The sequence below is a fragment of the Mustela putorius genome, unplaced genomic scaffold (genome assembly GCF_011764305.1).
Source record: "Mustela putorius furo isolate JIRA1106 unplaced genomic scaffold, ASM1176430v1.1 tig00000421_pilon_pilon_pilon, whole genome shotgun sequence".
Taxonomy (NCBI): domain Eukaryota; kingdom Metazoa; phylum Chordata; class Mammalia; order Carnivora; family Mustelidae; genus Mustela; species Mustela putorius.
This window is the reverse complement of record NW_025421375.1, coordinates 14328681-14351834: the sequence shown is the minus strand read 5'-3', so window position 1 is coordinate 14351834 and position 23154 is coordinate 14328681. Positions and strand designations below refer to the sequence as shown.

The window sequence follows — 23154 nt, the reverse complement described above, 5'->3', positions numbered from 1 at the left end:
AATGAAAGAGGAGAGATCACAACTAACACCAAAGAAATACAAACTATTATAAGAACATACTATAAGCAACTCTACGGCAATAAATTTGACAATCTGGAAGAAATGGATGCATTCCTAGAAACATATAAACTACCACAACTGAACCAGGAAGAAATAGAAAGCCTGAACAGACCCATAACCAGTAAGGAGATTGAAACAGTCATTAAAAATCTCCAAACGAATCGGTCATTTTAGATTGTGGCTTTGCCTTTGGCTTATAATGCTGTACTCACTGACAAACTTTATAAAATCCCATGGCCCAGTCATCTAGGAGGAGGATATAAAATAAAGCCAATTATTTTGATTTGGTCCAATGTGACTTCCTTTCTTTGTCACAAATATATGCCAACTAAATCAGAATAGAATAGATGGCAATCATTTTTAGGGGGAAATGTGTGTCTTTTCATTTTGTATCTGGCACCAAATCCCTTACCCGGAACAACTGAGGTACTCTATCCAAGTCTGTGAAATGAGTAAGTAGGTTAATGGATAAGTCAGTGATCGATAGTCAGTGGAAAACCATCAATAATGAAAGAAATACACAAAACCTACCCCTTCAAGGAAGGGATCAATAGCATCGTTTTTGTATAATGAAATAAAGCCCCTTTTAGGAAGCAAGTAGTTACCCTGATATACTGATTTTTACTCTTTTGTAGTAAGTCACAGAACTAAAGTTGGAGAAGTCACACCAACAGGCAGGTGCTTCCAGAGCAAGTAGCTTTCAAAATGTCTCCATTTTGGGGAAATCAGTTTGGGAGCTTGGAGATTAGGTTTATAAACACTTCGCTATCATTAGGTCCACCAGTATATGACTTCTTTCAATATCCTACATGACTGCCAAGAGACCAAAAAAAGATTACACTCATGAGAACAGATTTGTTTTGTAAGGAAATTCTTTTGATCATTTTTAGAGCGTACATAAAGCAGCAAAGAAATAGAATGATTTTTGGCATGAATAAAAACATTTTGCATCCGCAAGTTGACCAAGGTTTTAGTTAGCGAATGCCAGAGCTTGGATCAACATACTTGGAACATTCTGGCTTTGAGGGGTATGTGTGTGTATGTGTGTGTGTGTGTGTCTGTGTTTGCTAGCAGGGCAGAGCTGGGGGATCTAGGTGTGTGGGTATCTATGTGTGTCACTAATAGCATCGACATTCCTGTTCTGAATTGCAGAACGATCACTTACGATCGTTCACAGGCATGCATGCCTCTCCTTTTAAGGACTGATTTTGAAGCATTGCATTTTATTCAGAGGTACGCACTTGACGTCAACCTCTTGCCTTCTTACCATTTTTGCTGACATGGCACAAGAGGGTCTCTCACTACTGTGCCTCTTAACGACATCTCTGCATTGACATCTGGGAATAGGTAAAGCTCCAATCACAGGTGCATGAAGCTGTATCATTTTATGGCTTGTTAAAATCAGATTTTGCATGTGTGTCCATGAATCTGCAGCACACAGTCATCCATGCAAGTCCCCCTACAGACTTAGAATGACCTCTCAGCCCTTTCTGTGGCACTCTTTAGAAACTAGTAATAATTCTGGTTTTCTACATGCATAACTAAATTTGTTTGTTGTAGCTCAACAATCTGAGAGTTCCTTCTGGGAAGCCCAATAAGTTAATCTGTTCACTAGTGTCCTTCTTAACTTTTGTTGAACGGAATTTTTTGTGTGGAAGGAATGAGGCCAAATTGGAGTTGTTGATTGTGCATGAGTGGTTTTTTTTTTTTCCTCCTTGAATGGAAGTCAAATATACTTATGAAGTTTAAACAGCATATTTCTTCATATGGACACAAATAGTGAAATATTAGATATGTGGTAGATTGTCCCCAAATTTCCTCATCTACTTTCCTGGGTCATGGGCATTTCCTTTGTGCACAAATTCCTCCTACAATGTTTTCCTATTGGTTACTCTTTTGTAGTCTCTGTCTCCATATGGATAACGTGACTGTTGAATTTGCAGCATCTCATATATGCCCCTCAAAGGCCTTTCTCACACACGAGCCTATAGACGTGACGCAAGTTGTATGCAAGGAATGTTGATGCTGGCCAGGGTGTCAGAGCTGACAAAGGAAACTCTCCTTGATCTAAACCATCATGTGGATTTTTCTTTAGCTGAGTTTGGCCCTGTTGAACCATACTGCTCAGTTAGACTGAGAGTAGGCTGGGTAGAGACAGAAAAATATTCTGGGTTCTCCAAGTGGTCACCTACATGAAGGAGAAGGGGTACACACCATAGAAGATGTGAGTTTTAATATCAGTAATGTTTATTTACACTGACAGCTCAAACAGATCAATAATACTGTTAAGAGGAGCGTGCACTCAGCAAAAACACCTTTTGTAGCACATAAACTTCCGTCTTCTGGCTTTAATGTTTATCAGCATCTTGAGAGGCAGTTATAGCCCCTCGCATACTCCTTTATGATTCCGTTATTGATTAAGTAGTGATGCCTGCTGGACCTAGGACATGGTTCACTATTTTTCAATTAAAATGAAGAAATACCGTGTTTGTTGCAGGTTCACTTCAAGCAGTTGGCGTGTGGGACTCTGAGAGATGCTGCTGCCCGTGACATGTTGGGATTACCATGATCAACGACCCAGTTTGGATTTCACCCAGTGGCCAGGAGCTTTGCATGGTGGACAGCAAGGGTTGGATTTTTAAAAAGAGTAAACCAGGTAAGACTGAGGAAGACATCCGATCATTTATTACTTGCTCTCAGGGCTTTCATGCATTGCCAAGAGGTATTGAATAATGTATAGCTTTTCTATTTATTTTCTAAGTCCACTGAACAGGTTGTTGAAGAATGGTACTCCCTTGGATTTAGGAGAACGTGTGTCGTAATAATTGAGTTCATTTTTTTTCTCAAGAGGAGAGAGGAGTTATTTTAAGATACACATAAAGCTGTACAAGATATTATGGATTCAGGTTAATGCAACAGCCCCAAATTGCAAACTAAGGACTTTTCCCCTTTAAGTAACTCCTCTGAACTGTAATGGGATAAGCAGTTGTATTTTTGAAGATTCTGTAGGGAAAGTGTGGCTGTTTAGTAGTTGTATTTTACATGATATAGAAATGTGAGTGTCATTTTATAGTATATGATCTTATAAATATGCCTCAAGGTTACTCTAATTTAGAAGATAATGCCAACTATTCTTCCTCATTTATTTATATTTATCCCTTTAATTTCTGTTCCTCTAAGTATTATTTAAAATGCTGATACAGTGACATACTTTGGTATTACTGTGGCTCCTAGAATTTACGATGTTATGCTTTTATTCAAATATTCTTTTTGCTGCTTTTCTCTATTGCATCCTGGAAACTCTTCTCCACTATTACCCATATTTAGTCAGATCCTCTTTTTTTATTTAAAATTTTATTAACATATAATGTATTATTAGCCCCAGGGATACAGGTCTGTGAATCGCCAGGTTTACACACTTCACAGCACTCACCATAGCACATTCCTTCCCCAATGTCCTTAACCCAACCGCCCTCTCCCTACCCTCCTCCCCCTGGCAACCCTCAGTTTGTTTCGTGAGATTAAGAGTCTCTTATGGTTTGTCTCCCTCCTGATCCCACTTTGTTTCATTTTTTCCTTTCTTACCCCCCAAACTCCCCACTTTGCCTCTCAAATTCCTGGTCAGAGCTTCTTAACTGTCTTCCTCCTCCATAAGATAATTTGAAGGTGTCATCAACAAACACCTGGGAGAACCACAAGTTATTCTTGGGCTCTGACTTAAAGACCATCGAAGCTTTTACAGCTTCTTGGAATTTTATGCACCCCAAACAAGATTTTCTCTAAGTTCAATTACAGAAACAGAAAACATAAGTAAACTTCATTAACTGAGAAAAAAAAAAAGGAGGGCAATTATTCTGAGTCACTTGACGTCTTTACAAATATAGCTCTCTTACTTTCTGTGACTAAATGGGCCTCAGTCAATAAATTAGAGCTCAAGATAATTATTGGATGTAAAAGAGAACTTCTCAAGTGACTGAGAATAATTGATTCTTTAAAGTTTGATAAATATCCCTCCCAATGCCATAATAACATATTTGTCTCTAAGATGATAATATCAGGTAGGTACAAAACTCAAATAGTCACAGATTTCAAATTTGTTAGAAGGAGTTTAGATCACCAGACTCATGGCCCAAACCTTTATTGATGAACTGATTGGTGGACAATTGTCCTGGTTGGTGGCAAGGTTGGTTATCCATATTTAGAAAACTTCTGCTAGTCTGTATCTAAAAGGGACATCAAAATGGGGAATTTGGGGGGAATAAAGCTCAACCTACTTCCAGGCTTTGTAGCATTAAAATCAAGCAACTAATTAAAGCAAGAATGCTTCATGGTAGACTTACATATTCTTAAATGTTTAAGTCTTAGTCTCTGAGTCCAAAATAAATTTCATCCTGATTGTGTTTACTTCTCTATTTTCAACAAAACTGGGTTGGCTATTAAACCATCAGACTTAGAAGAAATAGACAAAAAGGAGAAGGATAAAATTAAATCTATTTTGAAGGTAATCATGTGATAATTCAATTATTAGCACTCATTTATAATGTCACATAGGCAAGAGCTCTCCTCTACTGTGAGATCAGAATTTTTATTCTTTAGAATACTTTATCTTTCTGAATTATATAGGTTATTAATATAGAAAAAATATACAAGGGCTTTTGATCTGAGTATTATAAAGAAACATAACATCTTTTCTCTTTGGACAGTCTTTTGCAGTGAATCCTGTTGATTAGGAGGCACAGAGATAGTAACTTCCACTGTTTTGTTTTTTTGTATAAAAACATATGATGTAGAAGGGCCCCAAGAACATAAAAGATTTGACAGTGAATTCATACATTTTCCCAGTTAAAGGTTAACTCTTTAAAAATGAGCAGAAAATTTATGCATTATAGCTTTATAGTTTATATTGCTTTTAAATTCATTTTTGTTCTGTGTTATGAGAAGGGCAGTTGCATTTTTTATAGCGATGCATGTTAGCTTTGCCGTAAAGTTAACAGTGCCAAGGCTTCCCAATTCTGCTTCTCAGAAGTTTATAACAAAGCCATAAATATTTGTACTGTTCCTTAGCTTAAAAGCATTTTTTCTTCCTTAAAGCATTTTAAAAGTAAAGGTTTGCGTAGCTCAGGATTATATTTTTGTATGCTTGTATGTAGAAGCAATATTAAGCTAGAAAGACAAAACATAAAAGATGGGATTTTTGGAAGTACTTCTGATAATAGTATGCCCCATGGGACGGGATAGGCAGTCTCCAAGGTGGTTCAGGTACTCAGCAGCCTCTGTGTATGCAATGTGTCCCCTACTTTCTGCAGAGAGCAACAGACATTCTTAGCTGTGCAACCATTCTTATTTTTGAGGTCTCCTGGAAAAAGAACCTTGAGAACTTAAGGAGGTAGCTGATTCGGTCTAAAAAGTCTTATATGAATCTTTAATACTTTTTGGCTACATATTTATTGACTCTGTGAACATTCTCCAACCCCATGTAAAGCACTAAGTGTCCAGAAACAAATCAACAACCCTCTCTGCCCTGAGTTCATCTCGCAAAGTGGGACTGACATGCAACCAGCTCAACTTTAGGGAAAATGAACTAAAAAGTTTAATGATCTATTTCAAACAGAATTCTCCATAAATTAAGATGAGGGGCCGTTAAAACTGATAGTATTAGAAGGTCTTTGAGGCTTAGGAGGCATTTCGGCAGTACAGCTAAAAAGTGGGAAGAATTTTAACTAATGGAAAATGGGTATGACAGCGTTCTAAGCCCGGGGCACAGTATGGCAAAGCCCACCCTAATGTGAAAATATATGGTACCTTTGGAGAAGGGAAAGCTGCCTCAGAGAGTCAGAACTCATGCGGGAAGAGGCGGAGCATAGAGGTGGGGGCTGGACCTGAATGTTTTGGAAGCAGGGCGGCAGTGTTATAAATAGGGAGGTGATGTGGTCGAATCTGTGCTTAGAGAAAATGACCCTGGCGTTGGGTGGGGTAGGGGCAGGGAAGGTGGGTGCAGAGAGAAACGATAAACTCGGAATAGTCAGTCCCACGAGTACAGAAATGTATTTAGTGCTGTGTCATCAGTGCCTGGAACGGTTCCTGCTCATCCCTGATTCTGTTCGTCTCGGTTAAATGCTGACTAAATCAGTATCTCTCAGTGATCATCCATAACTTCTACATTTGCAACTTTTTTCTGTTTAGAAATGGTTTGAAAATGTTTCATACAAAGGATGAATATTTAACTTTCACGTTTTTCATCACATACACGGTTACACACACGTGCAATAAACTCTCTGCCAATATGTGTTTGAAATTAAACCTCAGATCCTGTTCCTGAAATTTATGCTTCAATTAAGATGGGGGCAGCTGCTACCCTACTTTATTCCCCTTTTGAGACTTTTATCTCTCAGGCTTTATCCTTCCCTTCATTGTTTTATCATCACATCAATCACTGTTTCTCTCTTTGGGAAGGCAGCGTGCATCACGGGCAGATTTTTATGGCTAGAAAGCAACCCTACCCTACTTGACACGTAGTGCTTACTTAAACCTAATTAAGTAATTCTGCTGAAAGTACCATGTCCTTTCCATCACAATGCACATTTGGCCAAACTAATAGGGAATATTTTAAAGTGGTGGAAAATAGCTGGGGAAGGGAGTCCAAAGAAGACAGAAGATGAATGAAAGTGAACTTCAACCCAACGGTTCTTTGACACCATCCTCTAATGAGCTGGGGTGCATTCCCTCTGCTACTGGAAACTCCTCACTCACAGGCTGGCTTTTATCCCAATTATTTTATTGAAAGTTTCCATTGTAGTAAGACTCCCCAGTAGTATACCAGATTCAGTACATTTTGTATGATTGTGTCATCTGTTTTCAGAGAAGTTCTCTTATAGTCTGGGAAAAAAACCTGAGAATTTCTTTCTAAATATGCATACTTAAGGAAATATAGATATGATTCACTAAACATAATATTCTTGAGACCAAGGCCTTTGTCTTTCTTCTCTGAGACATCAGTTCCAGAGCCACGTACATTTTCAGTAAACATATCTGATGAGTGAACAAATGAATAAATATCAAAACTTTGTGCTTCTGATCAAAATTGTAACTGATGTGTTAACAGTAGGAAGCAGATCTCTCTCTTGTTAGCGAGACCAACTGGCATTTGGTTCTCTTGTCCAGCATCAGATCAAAGGTGTCTTCTTCTCTCATGGCTTCCAATACTACCATTATTTCATAACAGATTTTTAAAATCACCTAATGACAAAATTTTTTAAGGGGATGGAGGATTTAATATAAAGGATCAAGAAAAAACTTATGGAAGTCTTGTTGCCTTTATAAGTAAAATATGGTTCTCTTTCACAAAGAATCACAAATCCTAAATTTTTGCTTCTATAGATCTCAAAAGTTTGGGAGAAAGAGGCATGGTGTTGTCTCTTTCCATGTTGTTGGGTATGGACTTCTCTGGATAGAAGTCACTAGAATACTACTATCCTAGCAAGCTACCCTTTTGTATTTCGTGAAAGCAGGTTACAGCAAATTGTGGTTATAAATATACTATCACATTTAAAGGCACTGGCTTTAAGTAAGGCCTGGATTTGGATCCGAACTCTGACACAAATTCTGTGATCTTGGGCAAGTTACTTATCTGAGACCTGATTCACAATTGGTAACATACACATCTTAATAGCTGCCCCATGTACAATTGTGAGGATTAAATGAGATCGGACATATAAAACACTCAGCAGAATATCAGACACAGTATAAATAAGTTGCTGCTATCATTTATTATTATTGATGTTGTTGTTGTTGTCATTATTTACGATCTACAGAGGTAGCAATTCTGCCCAGACATTCATTTCACCCAAATTTCAAAATATTTTACCCTTGGTCCCTAGAAGGAAATGAGATGTAAAATGCTTAGCAGAATACCTGACATGCCTCATAAACACTCAGTAAGTGTTCGTTGTTGTGGTGCTAGTTATAATGATTAGTTCCTTATATAAGCATTTCTCTTCTTGAGGCTCTTTGAGGAGCTCTTGGGTGCAATCTTTCTATAGCAATGACTTCCCTCTTAGGATAATGGCAGGTCTAGGATTTACGGGTAAGATAGGGCCCTATTTAACCATCTGTTTTTGGTTATATGATAATCATATTGCTGGGTATCTTGGTATTGAGGTGAATAGTATTATTTTTTAAACCCAAGATGACTAGAATGCTTTTTCATACCAAATTATAGTTTTTAGAATCAATAAAACACATTGAAAGCCACTAAAGGAAATATTAACATGTATCTTACGGTAGCAAATAAATCATCCTGATCTGTTGACATAATTCTCTAATTTGGAAATACTACTTTAATATCCACTCATAGAGACTGTCTTTAAAGGTCCCTGACATTAATCAAGCATTATATGTAATTATGCCTTTAACCTTTCCTTTTGTTGCACATATTTTACAAGAAAGACTGTTATTAATTTTGAAATGAAGATTTAGTATTAAAACTACATTTAACATGGTAAACTAATACTTTAAAAATTAACTGTCATGGTTGGGGCGTACCTGGGTGGCTCAGTGGGTTAAGCCTCTGCCTTCAGCACAGGTCATGATCCCAGGGTCTTGGGATCAAGCCCAGCTTCGGGCTCTCTGCTCAGCGGGAGCCGGCATCCCCATCTCTCTCTGCCTGCTTCTCTGCCTACTTGTGATCTCTCTCTCTGTGTCAAATAAATAAATAAATAAAATCTTAAAAAAGAAATTAACTGTCATGGTTAATCTCCCAACACACCACCAGAAACTACATAAGAGAAGAATGGTGATAAATCAGAGACAATTCCAGGCATTTCTGGCCTGTGCTTTGTAGACTCTCTGTTTGGGGTGTCCCCAGTCTTATCAGCCAAAGGCAGGATCTAGATCATCAGCTGAGCCGTGAGGGAAGACAAAGTACTATGAACCTGAGGGAGGGCGTGTGGAAAATGCATCAATCCGAGGTGCATAGAGGATTCCAGGCTTTGGTAAAGGGCTTTCTAGGGTCAGACTGTGGGTTTCCTCAATGAGCCAGGACCAGAAAGATGCTCGCTCTTCCCTCAGCAGCTTGCTGTCACCCTCAGCGAGGGGCAGACGAAGCCAGGGGTGGAGAAGAAGGGGATTCTGGGGTGTGCAGTGATGGTACCCTGGCGGAATGGGCTGTGCAGTTAAACGGGCAGTCAGGCAGAGTCCTGCTCCGGGGTTAACAGCTTGCTACAATGTGTGCAGTGGTTTTACACAGAGTGGCGGGAAATCCCTGAGTGAGTACAGGGAACATTTCGTTAGAAGGGATTTTACTCTGAGAGGATTTAGCATGAACTCAAGGTACTACAGGAGATAAACAATCTTTACAAAGTCTCTTCTGCGGTAGTATGAACCAAAGGAAACAATGTTCCTTTCTGTTGAGTCCAACATGACAATAGGGATGAACTAATAATGAGAGCCACCCTAAACTGAATTTCAGGATCAGTATAGGTCTTTTATATCCATAACCCTGAAAGAGAGACCTTGTCTTACACATATTCAAGATGAAGAAATCAGGACTGAGAAAAGTGCGTCACTTTTCCAGGCTTCCCACAACTAATACATGTGAGGCCAGATTTCTCTCCCACGATCTCCTTTTTTTAAAACTGTGTGTTTTCCATTATATGATTATCCTGTTTTTCTCTTCTTACGACTAATGTTCCAATCCTTATGCCATTATACGTGTGTGCAAATTTGCTCTGTTCTCTATTATATGTTTTTATAATATTTTGTCATTTTCCCCTCATTGCATATGTGTGCCTGTTGCTTATCCAGGAATTTGAAAGTTGCTTAAGAGGTAGAAGTTTTCTTTTTCTGGGGGATCCATCGCTGCCAGTGCTACGAAAGGCCCTGACTCCAAACAAACATTTGCTACCAACGATCTCAATTAGCAAATTGTCTTCCCCTTTTCAACAAGGAAAAGAAAACTTACACACAGACTTCACATAAAATTCTTGGCATAAGTGTCATATACATATTTATATACCTATAATTTATAGAATATTTACATAAATGGCCAAATTTTCAATCATTTGTGCCATATATTGTTTTTCATCTGTGTGGTGTTTCTTTCCTCTCACAGAGAGTGCCAGAGTAATTTAACAGATCATTTCCCAAGCTGAGTTCTGTGGAACACTGGTCTGGAGCTGAGCGCTACAAGTCCAAAGGGTTTTGTGGCCAATTTTGTTTTGCTGGTGTGGAGACTGATGATAAGGACTGGTTCAAAAAGGAAGACTTTAGGTGTGCCTGCCACCGTTGCCACTCCCCTCCTGAATAAGTAGAGAATTGTTGGTCGGAGGAATGGAAATGATTTTGAACCATCTTTTCCCACAGGTTACAACTCTGGTGTCAAGAACATAGGCTTTGGCCAGATATATTCTCATTCTCTTTTCTCTTTTGTCTCTCCTGTCTTTTTGCTTCTCCTTCCCCCTTCCCTCTCTTTTTTTCTTCTCCCTCCTTCTTTTTCACCTCCGCTTCCCTTTTCTCTGCCTCCTCCTCCGCCTTCTTCTTCTACCTCTCCCCTCCCCCACTCCAGACACACATACTCTCCCCTCTTTTCTCTCTCCTCCTCAACCTAGCAGCACGCTGGCATTTTTGTTTCCCCTGCTTTGGCTTCCCTGTGTTTCAATCCAAGCGTCCCCTCATCTCCAGGGAATGCCGTCAGGGAGGTTATCACTTCCTTCTTAAGTCCAGCAAAATCTGGACATTGTTCTCCACCTCCCTGTTTTTAAGCCGAGAGACCTTGTAATCTTCAGGCACATCCTATAGACAGAGTTCCTTTTACCCGCGAGTTACTTTTCAGAGGGTAACCTCACTTTCACACTCTTGGTCGGAGAGTGCTATACAGAGACTACATTTTCTACATTTGAAATGCAGCCCTAATTATGAAGCCAAAGCCAGTTAGGGTTAGGTTGTATCATTAGCACCATCATCAGGAGACATTTGCAGGAAGTCACTTTTGGGGGTGGGTGGCGCTGGACCAGAGGAAGTAGTTCCCACCCACTCTGTCTGCTTTTACCTCCACATGGATTAAGGACACGCACCACTCTTAAATGTTAACTTTACCCTTAAGGAGATTTTGATGCCCATGCCAAGCACCACAGATATGTAAACGTATCAAAAAAGAAAGAAGGCAGAGTGCTGTTGGTGCGAGGCAGGAACTTGGGTCAAGGACAGAAACAAGAGATTCAGAGCAAGAGGAAGTCCTGGTGGGCTGGAGGCCTCAGGGAAGCTTGATAAAGGAGGTGAATCCAGAGCTGAACCTCAAAGAAAGCGTAAGAATTGTCTTTGCTTTTAAAAATGCTTTGCCATAATCGTCTTTTAAAGTTTCCTTCTCTTTGGTTTTGTCTGCCATCCAGTCAAACCTACAGCGGAAAGCAGATCTCAACATGGCATTCCCATACCTTGAGGATAAAGCACTTATTTCTTAACGTGTCATACGTAACGCTTTTTATATCTTGAGACACTGTCCTATGCATGCACTGTATTTGGTCCCGCTGTTACCGCAGTGTTTCTGTTCCCTGTCATGTTTGTCTGGTTCTTGCTTGTCCTGGTTGACTCCTTGAACAGACTTCTACCACATCTGTTTCACTTTCTAGAACATGAGTCCTTTCAGGTAGAGAGCAATTCTAGCTTATTCCTATTTTCCCAGAATGGTTGTATCTCACAGAGCTGGCATGTGTAAGTGAACATATGCCTTTTCTTCTCAATTACATTAGGACTATGTCACATCATTCTTTGTCAGTTTGGATGACTGAAATCAAACCCTACTCATCTTTGCCTTTACTTAGCTGAAATGCCATTATGGGATGGTTGAAAAGAACAGTGAGTTCTAGGATGTTTAGTAAAAATGTTGTGGGCTGCCAAATATGGTGTAAATTATCAGGATTCAAAACAAAAGTTCTATCTGGAGCACTGGAAATAATGCAGATGGTACTGAAATGTGACTCAAAAGTGTGATTTCATAAAAATGATAGTATTTATACAAGCAATTCAAAGTACATTGAACACTAATATGGAGAGAAAAGTTTCCAGGGTTTAAATACATTTTTATGATTCTGTGTCACTGGAATTCAGCTAGGCTCTAAAGCTCAGAAAACATCCTCCAGTAGAAGGTCTCCTTCCCTACTTCTTTTTGCTTATAGTTGATACAAATTCATTTATCAAATATGACTAGAGGTAAGCCAAGAGAGAACAGTGATTATAGTATAATGTTTAAGCTAACCTATAATAATTTTTATTAAAAAAAATGTTCTCTTTCCTGGACGAGCTTGCAGCAGAACGAAAACATGCTTCATCAGCAGAATGGATAGGGGTTTTCTCCATCTGATCTTTCATCACATAGAATTCTTAATCAAGCCAGAACCTTCTGAAAGACATGACTTGGAGAACTTCCAAAACAAACAAACAAACGGACAGACAGAACTGTCCTGAAAGGAATAGTAAACTATAGTTAGATCTCATTTGTCCTAAATTCTGCATATCATTCACCCATAAGCTATAGTTGTCTCACCCTTGTGAGATATGTCCCATTACTCCTTCTAGTCAATCTGATGCATTTACTAGCAAAGAGACTCGTATCTTGGAAATCGCCTGTTTCAAACTGTGTTCTCTAATGAATCGGAAGGTAGTTGCATTAAGTACCTTCCTCATTGCCAAGTCTAATCATATTCCACCCATGATGTGGCTGGCCTCTGCATCCGGCATGCTTTGTGAGATTTGATCACGGGCATGACTGAAGTGGAACTCTGGAACTGGACAGGGAATTTCCCTCAGATGCTTGGATTACAAAGATCAGTCGCAAAGTCGGGTTGCCTTTTTCACAAGGACTTTTGTTTCTTATTTGAAAATCGTCACAGGTTCAAACAGGAGTCCTCCAAATACAGAAACCCAGTCGCTAAGGTTTGAATATACTAGGGAGGCATTTACAGGTTAAGCCTAGAAACAATCTGTTACAAATCAGAATCAAGTAATGCCAGATGTATAGAAGTGAATGTAAATATCTGCCAGATCTGCCTTAGGATAGTATAAATCAATTAGTAACACTGTTATGTGTGATTTCACTTCCCTCTGTATTAGCTGCTGTCTGCATCTCTGTTTCCCTTTCCCACCAAACTAGAAACATCTTAAGGCTGGGCACTGGTTCTTTCTTATTGTGGCAATCTTTACCCCTAAAAGAGACCCTGACAAATGGAGATGATGATAATTGAATAAACTAAAAAAAGAAAAAAAAAAAAAAGAAGAAGAAAGAAAGTAAGAAAAAAAAAAAAAACCCTGACAGCTAACAGGCCCTTTATATGTATTTATGAATAAATGAATTAATGAATTGATGAAAGAATGAATATGCATATGACATTTTACTATAGTGGATATATATATATATATATTTTTTAAAGATTTTTATTTATTTATTTGACAGACAGAGATCACAGGTAGGCAGAGAAGCAGGCAGAGAGAGGAGGAAGGAGGCTCCCTGCTTGAGCAGAGAGCCTGATGCGAGTTTCAATTCCAGGACTCTGAGATCATGACCTGAGCTGAAGGCAGAGGCTTTAACCTACTGAGCCACCCAGGCGCCCCTATAGTGGATATATTTTAATAGTCAACTGAGGCTTTTAATGCTCAAAACAAAAGGATATGCACTCTCATTTACTTTAGGAATCAGACTGAAAATTCAAAATTGAATATTACATTTAAAACATCAGAAGTAAAATTCCTTGCCACTATTTCCAAGTCATACACTATATTCTAATACTTTAAAATAAAATTATCTTCCTTCTGGCAAAGAGTGATATTTATAGTGTGCTCTAGGTGTTTGTAAATTTTACCCTGTTCTGCCCTTGCATCCACATTCCCCTTATCTTCTTTTTCAGTAACTCTTCCTGTTTAAAAAGAAATTAAAGCAGCTACTTTTCAGGGTTTGCAGGTCAAATAAGATATTTTTATATTTGAATGAAACTCTTAAAAAAAGGACCATTTAAAAGAATTATAATGAATGTTAGATTTTTTTTTCTCTTACATTGTTACAAAAAAAAAAAAAGAAATAAATGGTAAGGTTGTTGTTATATACCAAAATAATCACTGGGTTTTAATCGTCTAATGTGAGTCAATTCAAGGTCTGACTATCCCAGGGAAGAATTAGGCAGTGCCCAAGTGGCTTTTAGGAAAAACATGCATTTTGCAGTTATTCAAATAGAAAAGTCACTACAGAAAACTGGACACAAGCCCAGCATGTTGCATTTAGCCACTTAACATGGCTTCCAGGGAGAATGACCCAGTTCTTTCATTCTTTGAACGGAGGAGAACACCAAATATATTTACTACTGAATGCATAAAGATTTGCCCCAAAGCATTACCAACCACTCAGATAACCCTGGTATATAAACAACTTCCAGGTTTTTACCTCTACTCTGCACCTTCTACTTCCGCAAAGGGAAGTTGTCTGAATTGAAACAAACTTGCAAGTAGTAATCATATAAAAAGGAAATCACACAAAGATGATCTTTAGGGGATCTTTAACATTCTTGGGTTTCTTGGCAGCTTATGTTCCCATCATCCCCTAAGTTTATATTTGTTGTAGTCATTAAGGCAAAAAAATTATACCTTTGAACATTTTGAATTCCTTTACTACACAGAGATCTCCTTGTGGCACTGAAATGTCTTATTTACATTGTAGTCCAGTGTCTAATGGAGTGATGAACATTTAATAGCTCCCCAATAAATGTTTGCTGAATTAATGAGTACTTTCTGCACACTATTTTTGTATCATTTTCAGAGGCTCATACTTTGCCTTTCATCCACATCATCCGACATTCTGTTTATCACTCCACTTAACATCCCCCAAGAATTTCTCAGAAAATATTTATTAATATCTATCATGTCATAACATAGTGCTTTGCTTCTCAGAGCTTTTGATACACCGTCCATTGTCCTAAAAGGAACTTACAATCTAGATGCAGAGACAAGACAAAAACACAAAAGACTAAATTACCACTTTAAGGAATAAATTATTTAAATGAGCACCATAAATGATATTAATATAGTGTGTTCTAAGATTATGTCTAAGCTAGGTCCATTCAGGAAATTCATATTAGGGAAAACCGGAGTTTCTTGGGCAGCTGCCAGAGCTAAAGACTAGGGGTGCTCCCAGGAAGAGAAAATCTAAAGGAAGAGAATCGGTGACAAACCTTACTTGATAAGTAAGGCTTAGTCATCAGAGGAGCAGAGTGATGTGATGAGCTGGTGAATTTGTCCCCAACGTGGCATTTCCGTTCACGACTGACTCATATGAGAATTTGAGAGAGAAATAAAGAGTGGTGGCATAGAACATGGAATATATTCATATTCATGAGATACTACTATTACATCTATAAGATAAAGGACACAAAATTTGTATCCTTTAATAGAAGATAACAAAAAGGAATGGAGGCATTGCTCTCTACTTTGCCTCAGGAATAGTGTCTGATTTGGGAAACTAGAGGGTGGAAGTAATCACTGTCTAATCACTCAAACAAGGAGGTCTGGAAACCTCCCGGGCATCAGGCAGGGGCATCAGTGCTCAGTGAAAGAGCAGGACCTAACTGGAATCTCCGTGTTATGATGAAGAAGGAAGAGGGAAACGAGAGTAAAGTAGTGAGAGTTCAGTCCACTTTGACTCCATTTGATGATATCTCGAAATACCTGGGACAAGACCCAACAGCAGGGATCGGCAAGTGGCATGTTACGTATGCAACGGATGTTTAAGAGAGAGGTGAGTTGACTGAGCCTCAGTGCAACCTGGACATCTTCACAAGGTAGGATCTAGATCTACAAGGAGGGATGGAGGTAGGGGGGAGGCAGCATTGACAATGAAAATGAGCAAAGCCATAGAAGTGTTTTGGTGTGTATGGGAACCATGAACATGGCCCTGTCACTGTAGCCCTGTGTGTAGTGAGTGAGGGTGGTGAGCAGCTGGATTAGAACCGGTGTCAGGAGGGTGCCTAGGGTGCCTGGGTGCTCTGGCAAAGGACTGACTTAATTTTGGGTCAGGTCATAATGATCTCAGATCCAGAGTTGGAGCCCCACTTGGGGCCCTGTGCTCAAAGTGGAGCCTTCTTGTCCCTCTCCCTCTGTGCCTCCTCCCCATGCCCTCCATCCCCTGCTAGTGCTCTCTCTCTTTCTGGAAAAAATAAAATCTTAAAAAAAAGAATGAAAGAAAAGAAATGGATATCAGGGACAAAATTTAAAAATTCTGTGGCTGGGGCACCTGGGTGGCTCAGTGGGTTAAGCCTCTGCCTTTGGCTCAGGTCATGATTTCGGGGTCCTGGGATCGAGCCCCACATCTGGCTGGCTGCTCAGAGGGGAGCCTGCTTCCCTCTCTCTCTCTCCCTCTCTGCCTGCCTCTCTGCCTACTTGAGATTCTCTCTCTGTTAAATAAAATCTTAAAAAAAAGTAAAAAAAAAAAAAAAGCCTGTGGCTGTATCACATAAATCCAAAAATAGGGTGTCTGGGTGGTTCAGTGGGTTAAGCATTTGCTTTCCACGAAGGTCGTGATCCCGGGATCCTGCGATCAAGTCCCGCATCGAATTCCGTGCTCCTCAGGGAGCCTGCTTTTCCCTTTGCCTCTGCCTCTCTCCCTATCTCCCATGAATAAATAAATAAAATCTTTTTAAAAAGAAATCCAAAAATACCAGTTTCCTGATGCGAAGATTTCAGAATTTTTGATGGTAAAATCCCTCTGACCCATAGCCATGCCGTAAGCACTTTATATATTTTTATCTTTACTTTCAAAAGCTCTGTGAAGAAGTATTATGATGTTTATTTTCTATAAATCGAGACTGAAGCTTATAGAGTTGAAGTAACTTGCCCACCGTGATGCGTTAGCGGTTGACCCGGGATCTGAGACAGGATTTGTGCAGTTCACATTCCACTGCCACTTCTTGCCATCAGCTGCTCTCTGCTCACCACCCTGGCTGCCCTGAAGGTGGTGAGGTGGTGAGGTGGTGAGGCGGTGAGGCAGCCTTGAGGTTTTCCCACCCTGTACTATTTCCTTGAGTAAAATAGTGGCAATGCCATGCTATTTACAGATAGAACAAACATGAATGGTGGGTCTTTCACCTCTCAAAATTCTTTTAATGATATTCACGTTACCTGATATTTTTTGAAGTCCCAGGCTTTGCATTTTGCATTTTTTTTCAATGCCTTGTGATGAATCTGACTTGAGCAGTTATTTAATGCTAGAGGAGGTAATGTGTGCGGGACTTGAACAGAAGACACACTCATGTGCCCTCAGTGACGTCAGAGCAGAGTTTAAGAGTTAAAGAAGATCATTTAGGAGAAATGAAATAGATTTTACAAAGGAGGATGAGGCAGGCATAAGAAGTATTGAAGATGGAGGAGACTAAAGCTGAAGAGGGCCGGCGTGGGGGTGGAATGATTAGACTTGACTTCCTCTAACTAGAAAATGGACTTCAGAGGACACAAGACCAGCATTCTGAACTAGAAATAGTCATGACTTGGGGTCTAGAGGTGAAGATACCCACAGTGGCAGGAAATCGATAAAAGCTTTCTCTACAGCTGAATGAGGAGGAACTGCCAACCAATCTCAAGACCCATTAGCAGCTAATATAATTAATTTCCAGGACCCTGTTAAAACTGCTATGAATATACATGAGAATCACCAATAGCATGAGCTACAGTGGGAAATATCCACCACAAGGAAAAAGAATGGTAGTAACTGGAAAATCTTGAAGTTGGTTGGAACAAAGAGGCACCATGCCATGTTGGGTGTCGTATAAGGGTGGCGAGCTGCTCTGCTACCACATCCTACTGTTTCATGTAAAACTTACTTAATCACACTTCTTCTTAATGAATGAGTTTGTTTGACCAAACAAAAATGGCCTACAAAGAATCACCAGGTTTACACACTTCACAGACCTGTACCCCTGGGGATAAAAATATATGTTTATAAAAAATAAAAAAAAAAAAAAAATGAAGGAGAAAAAAAAAAAAAAAAAAAAAAAAAAAAAAAATGGCCTACAAAGAAATTGCATTTTAATATAATTGTGTATGAATTTATCCTGCAAGTTGGAAATAATTGGAAGATAAATCCAATTTTAAGAGGCAAGTGAAGAAAAATCTTCAATATGCACAGGTCAGATAGCATTAGGCATGTGGTTTTCTTCTAATGTATAAATGGAGGAAGTTTTCCAAGTTATTTATGAACTCAGTAAGAAGGGAGAATGTGCTATCAAATATATCTGGATGTCAGTATAACCCAAACATTAGTCATACATTTGCAAATTTCTGGAAGAAAAACAATTCTCCAAAAAGGACCTTAGTTACTCTTTTAAATGTACAAATGGCCCTTAGAATAATACAATAGAGGCTTGCGTAAGGTGCAGAGGTGGAACAGAGAAGGAATGGTTGAAAATAAATTGGTGTCTTGGAAACATTATTTTGATACTTATGGTTAAGACTAATTTTTTAGGCTTTGGTCACTGAGGTAATACAATAACATGAATTATAAAAATGTGTCCATATTACCATCATCTACAGTAAATACTAATTGTGACTCCATGTTAGCTCTCAGATATACCCAGTTCTCCCCTTCCTCTCTGCTCCGAGATTGATGTAATGGTTTTGGTAACTATTCTCTGTAGTTCAAGCCTGGCCCCTGCTTAGTCTGTTTGCCATTAGATGGGGCTTAGTATCTGGAGGAAAATGGAGTTCCTTTTTTTGTCCATTGCTCTCCGGGTAGGGGATAATAACTGTGCCTGGCACATCGCTAAGTGGCCTGTAAGTCTAAACATTGTCCTGTTGGAAGATCACAGAGCCTCTCCGTCATTTCTAAATAGCAATGCCAGGAACCACTCACTTAGTTGTAACTGCTGCCAAAGGATTAAGCTGTTTCCTTCCCCTCCCCATACTGATGGGACCTTTGCTTACCCAAAGTCATAGTAACAACCCTAACTTCCTCTTCTGCAAAAGGATAATTAAATGAAATAGCAAGGAGCAAAGCAAAACAGACACAAGATGGCAGAATTCAATCTGGGGTTCTTCTTCCTCTGACTGGTAGTTGGAATCTTTTGTGCAGTCCTTGACTGACTTTCCTGGGCCCCAGAGTATCTGAGAGCTTTCAAAAGAATGCTCATTATTAGGGGCTTGGTTACCAAAACACTAAGTGTATATATGTCCCTGGATGGAAGATTCTGGATGGTTTTTATGGCTCCCTTTTCAAGTGTAGTAAATATTAGCCCTGTTTCCCTTGTCTTTATAAAAGGACCACTGTGCTTTTTCCATTGACAGGATAGATGATACTTAAGGCCATTAAGTCTGTGTAAATAGGGCTGCGTTCAAGGACAAGATAACTATGGTGTATGGAATAAGTGGTCTATTCCAAGGAGCAAAGGGACACGTGACAGCTCACATGATAGGCAAGAACGAATTGTATAGGTTGTTAGGAACAAGCTGGTTTGCCTTTTAAAGTCAGCCCACAGATTATTTACTGAGCACCTACGATGTGAGAGGCATAATTCGAAGTTCATGTGATGGTGAGGAACCAGAAAGAGGGATCCTAAAGATAAGGACAGTATAAAGCTTGCATTCTAATGGAGAAAGACATATAATGAATGATGTCAAAAGAAAATAATTCAAGTGACTCCAAAAGAGGTTGAAACCTTTAATCATCCGATATGCATCAGAAGCTGAAAACCAAGTAACTCTCCAGGTCAAAGCCAGGTGGGATTTTACAGCGCGAGAGGAGAGGAATGCCTGTCCCTGTGGTTTGGCTCAGGAAGCAGTTTCAATTGCAGCTGCTCTAGCTCTTGCTGTTGGGATGGTCAGAGGTTGTTTTTGTCCTTGGGTGTCTTCTGTAGGGTCATGGTTGCATGACCACCCCCACCCCCCAAATAATCCTAGAACATTTCTTTTCAAAGGTGTTTTTATTAATCTTGCCATTTGTTAGTCAAGGTTCAAGGGCAGAGGATGTAGGGAAGAAGGGGATAGGGAATAAGAAAGGAAGAGAGGCCATGGTTAAAGGTTGTTTTTGTTCTTTTATAGAAAGTATGCAAATAAGATCTTCAGGGATTGTAATTGAATGAAGAAAGGAAATGCACGGAACTATGGGAGGGAGTCCTCAGGGAGGCCTCAAGTGGAGAGGTACTCAACTCGAAACCTGACTATTGAGGAGAAAAGGGCTGTTGGATAGCACAGGAGTTCGGCAACTACAGAGGGCCGGAAGCCAGAATAAGCTTGGCAACTTCGTGGAGAAGGAAGAATGAGGGAGATGAGTGAGACAACCTCAGCAGACTGCGCTCTGCTATTTGGTGACTTGGGGTGAGAAGGAGAAGGATGCGGGGAAGTTCAGGGAAGTCGACTGCAGGTGTGCCCGGCTGCCCGTCAGCCTCTGCGGCACATGGCAGGTGTTCCGAATGGACGTTGATGGACCATTTTGGAGCGGTGTTTCTCAAATGTCAGTGTGCTTAGAAGTCATCTGGGCGTTATGTTAAAATGCAGATTCTAATTCAGAAAGCCTGAGATCGGGCCTGTTACCGTACTTTCTGAAGAACTCTTGGGTCATGCTGATGATGCTGGCTGAAGGGCGCCCTGAGTCCAACAGTTTTAGGCCCTTTACTGGAGATGCCTCTCTTCTCCAGCTGCCCAGATACTGAAGGCATCGGAGTGAGTGTAGCCAGGGGCACCTGGGTGGCTCAGTGGGTTAAGCCTCTGCCTTCAGTTCAGGTCAGGGTCCTGGGATTGAGCCCCGCATCCGGCTCCCTGCTCAGCGGGGAGCCTGCTTTCCCCCCTCTCTTTGCCTGCCTCTCTGCCTACTTGTGATCTCTCTCTCTGTTAAATCAATAAATAAAATTTTAAAAGAAAAAAAAAAAAGAATGAGTACAGCCACATTTTACTTTCTTTTTTACCATTTAGAGGACCATAGGACCATTTCTTTTTCTGGAACCCACCTGAAACCACTGTGATCTCCTTTGAGGGCTGGTTCCTGGTAGATTTCCAATTTAAATTAAAGAATGGTTAAAGCTATTTAAATCACCTTCCATCCAAACTTTTTAAAAATATTTTACAGATATGCTATTTACAAATTCTGTGTTATCTCTGAGGAAGAGTAATAACTGTTAAGTGAAAGATACCCAGTTTCTCACTTCTTACTTATTTCAAGAGCTATGTTTTTCTTTATTGGGAACCCTTTAGCCTGCTGATTACAGACACTGAAAATACTTGTTCCTCTCTAAATATGGAAAATTCTTTCTAAATATTGTTAAGTAATAATATAAAACTAAATTTTTAGTAGATATAGGGCATTTGTAAATGTATATATAAGGGTAGTGATTTGACTAAAACGTGACCTAACCAAACTAGGAACAATAGGGAAAAATTATTTTTCCCTCTGTGATTAATCAACTCAGAAGTCCTATGTATTTTTGACGACTACTTACAAATACAGAGCAAGGGGGAAATGACTAGGTCAAGAGAAGTTTGTTGCTGAATTGCAAACACATCACGTGAATTTACAGGTTGCTTAGTACCTCATGATGGGGAGCAATACCCATGCTTTAATGATCCTACCTGAATATATTTTCTTTCATTTTTCACCAAGTATATTGCTTATGAGCAACAGGTTTAAGACATTAATGGGGATAGAATCGGCTCAGTTACTTACTGCGCTTCTGAACCTTGGCAAATGGGTTAGGCCCTTCGGAGCCTTAAATTCCTCATCTGTAAAGTCTGGATGCCCATCATACCTTGTGAAGTTTCTAACAATTGAATAGAATACGCACATGCATTGTGAGCGTGGCGTCTGGTACGCAGTAAGCTTTCTATAGATACTAGGCGTGAATATTAGTAGTATGGTTCTAATTATCATCTTCCCAACAGAACAAACCCAACTCAGGAAGAACCCCTTGGCAGAGCCTTCAAAACATATGCGTGATCTGAAGCTCACCTACCAGCTGCTAATTTGCTTGTTTATTTCATTTGATTTTCCTTAGCTGCACATAAGGGAGGTGGGTGGCAGAAGCTTAATTTATTTGTCCCTCTTTTTGAAAATGTGGGTTTGGGCTCTCATGCTATTTTGAGGCATGGTCTGGTGGTGGCATTGGGGATAGGCACACTTTAGGGAGGTGGGAGGATTTTGAAGCTCTCCTGGTGGCTCCAGCATCTTTCTTTCCCCCAGTGATGATCATAGGTGCTAGATTGCCAGTGCTGCCAGCCAAAGGCCTTTCCTCCCACAGATCTGGAAACACATGAAAAGAGCCATGACTCATGGGCTACAACTTTTTCAGCAGCTTGATACCAGCACTGATAGGCTCGGCTCCCATGTTTTCATCACCCCACAGGCTAGCCGAGGGGGAAAGGGCTCTGTGGGTTTCAGATAAAGTGCTTCCTGACGATAATTGAGAACAACTGAGTGATTCCGTGGAAAGGTTAGGACATTGTTCCTGTTCCTTTGCTACAGTCAGTGGAGAGGATGATCCTGGGTGACACCAGGGTGTCTTCAGATCCTTAGAGGTATGGCATTTAAAGTTTTCAAATCTTTCTTTACAAACTATCGTTTCATCCTTTGTCCTTCATACTGTTCTCTAGTAGGACTTAACTCATTGTGTTCTCTTTTGTTGTGGTGGTTGTTATTTGGCCTGCCTGTCTTCTGTGGACTATGTGCTCTGTGAGGGCAAGTCTTTTAATCCTTGGATCTCGAGTCCTGAGCTCAGGGCACAATAGTCATTGTCACCTGCATGGATGAATGGATTGGTGGATGGTTGGATGGATGGATGGCTACACTAATGAAATTGCAGGAAACAAAGTACTCTAGTGTGGTGGACTGTGTGTGTATGCGAATAATTTGTGATTATTGGGTGGATGGGGGAAGGATTATTGATTAAAAAGATGGTTGTGAAATTCGGAAACATACTTTGTTGTCAAATGCAAGGTCATAATATTAAACATGAAAGCATTCACTTTGTCCATAAAAACCCCTAAGTAATTTGGGGGAGACTTTCGGATAAAAGAAGGAAGTTTTCTGAAAAGTATAAATGGATGTCTCTGACAAACATGACATTTTACAAGAAAATTTAAAAA

The 23154-nt window shown here is 39.8% G+C and overlaps 1 non-coding gene across 1 annotated transcript in view; it reads left to right on the top strand.

Moving 5' to 3' along the window:
• LOC101687264 overlaps positions 1-2711 on the top strand; it is an 870167-nt gene extending 867456 nt beyond the window's left edge. The window contains exon 6 of the transcript XR_006606666.1: positions 2558-2711. This is a non-coding gene — a transcript (uncharacterized LOC101687264). The remainder of the gene's footprint in view (positions 1-2557) is intronic.
• The last annotated feature ends 20443 nt before the right edge of the window (positions 2712-23154 follow it).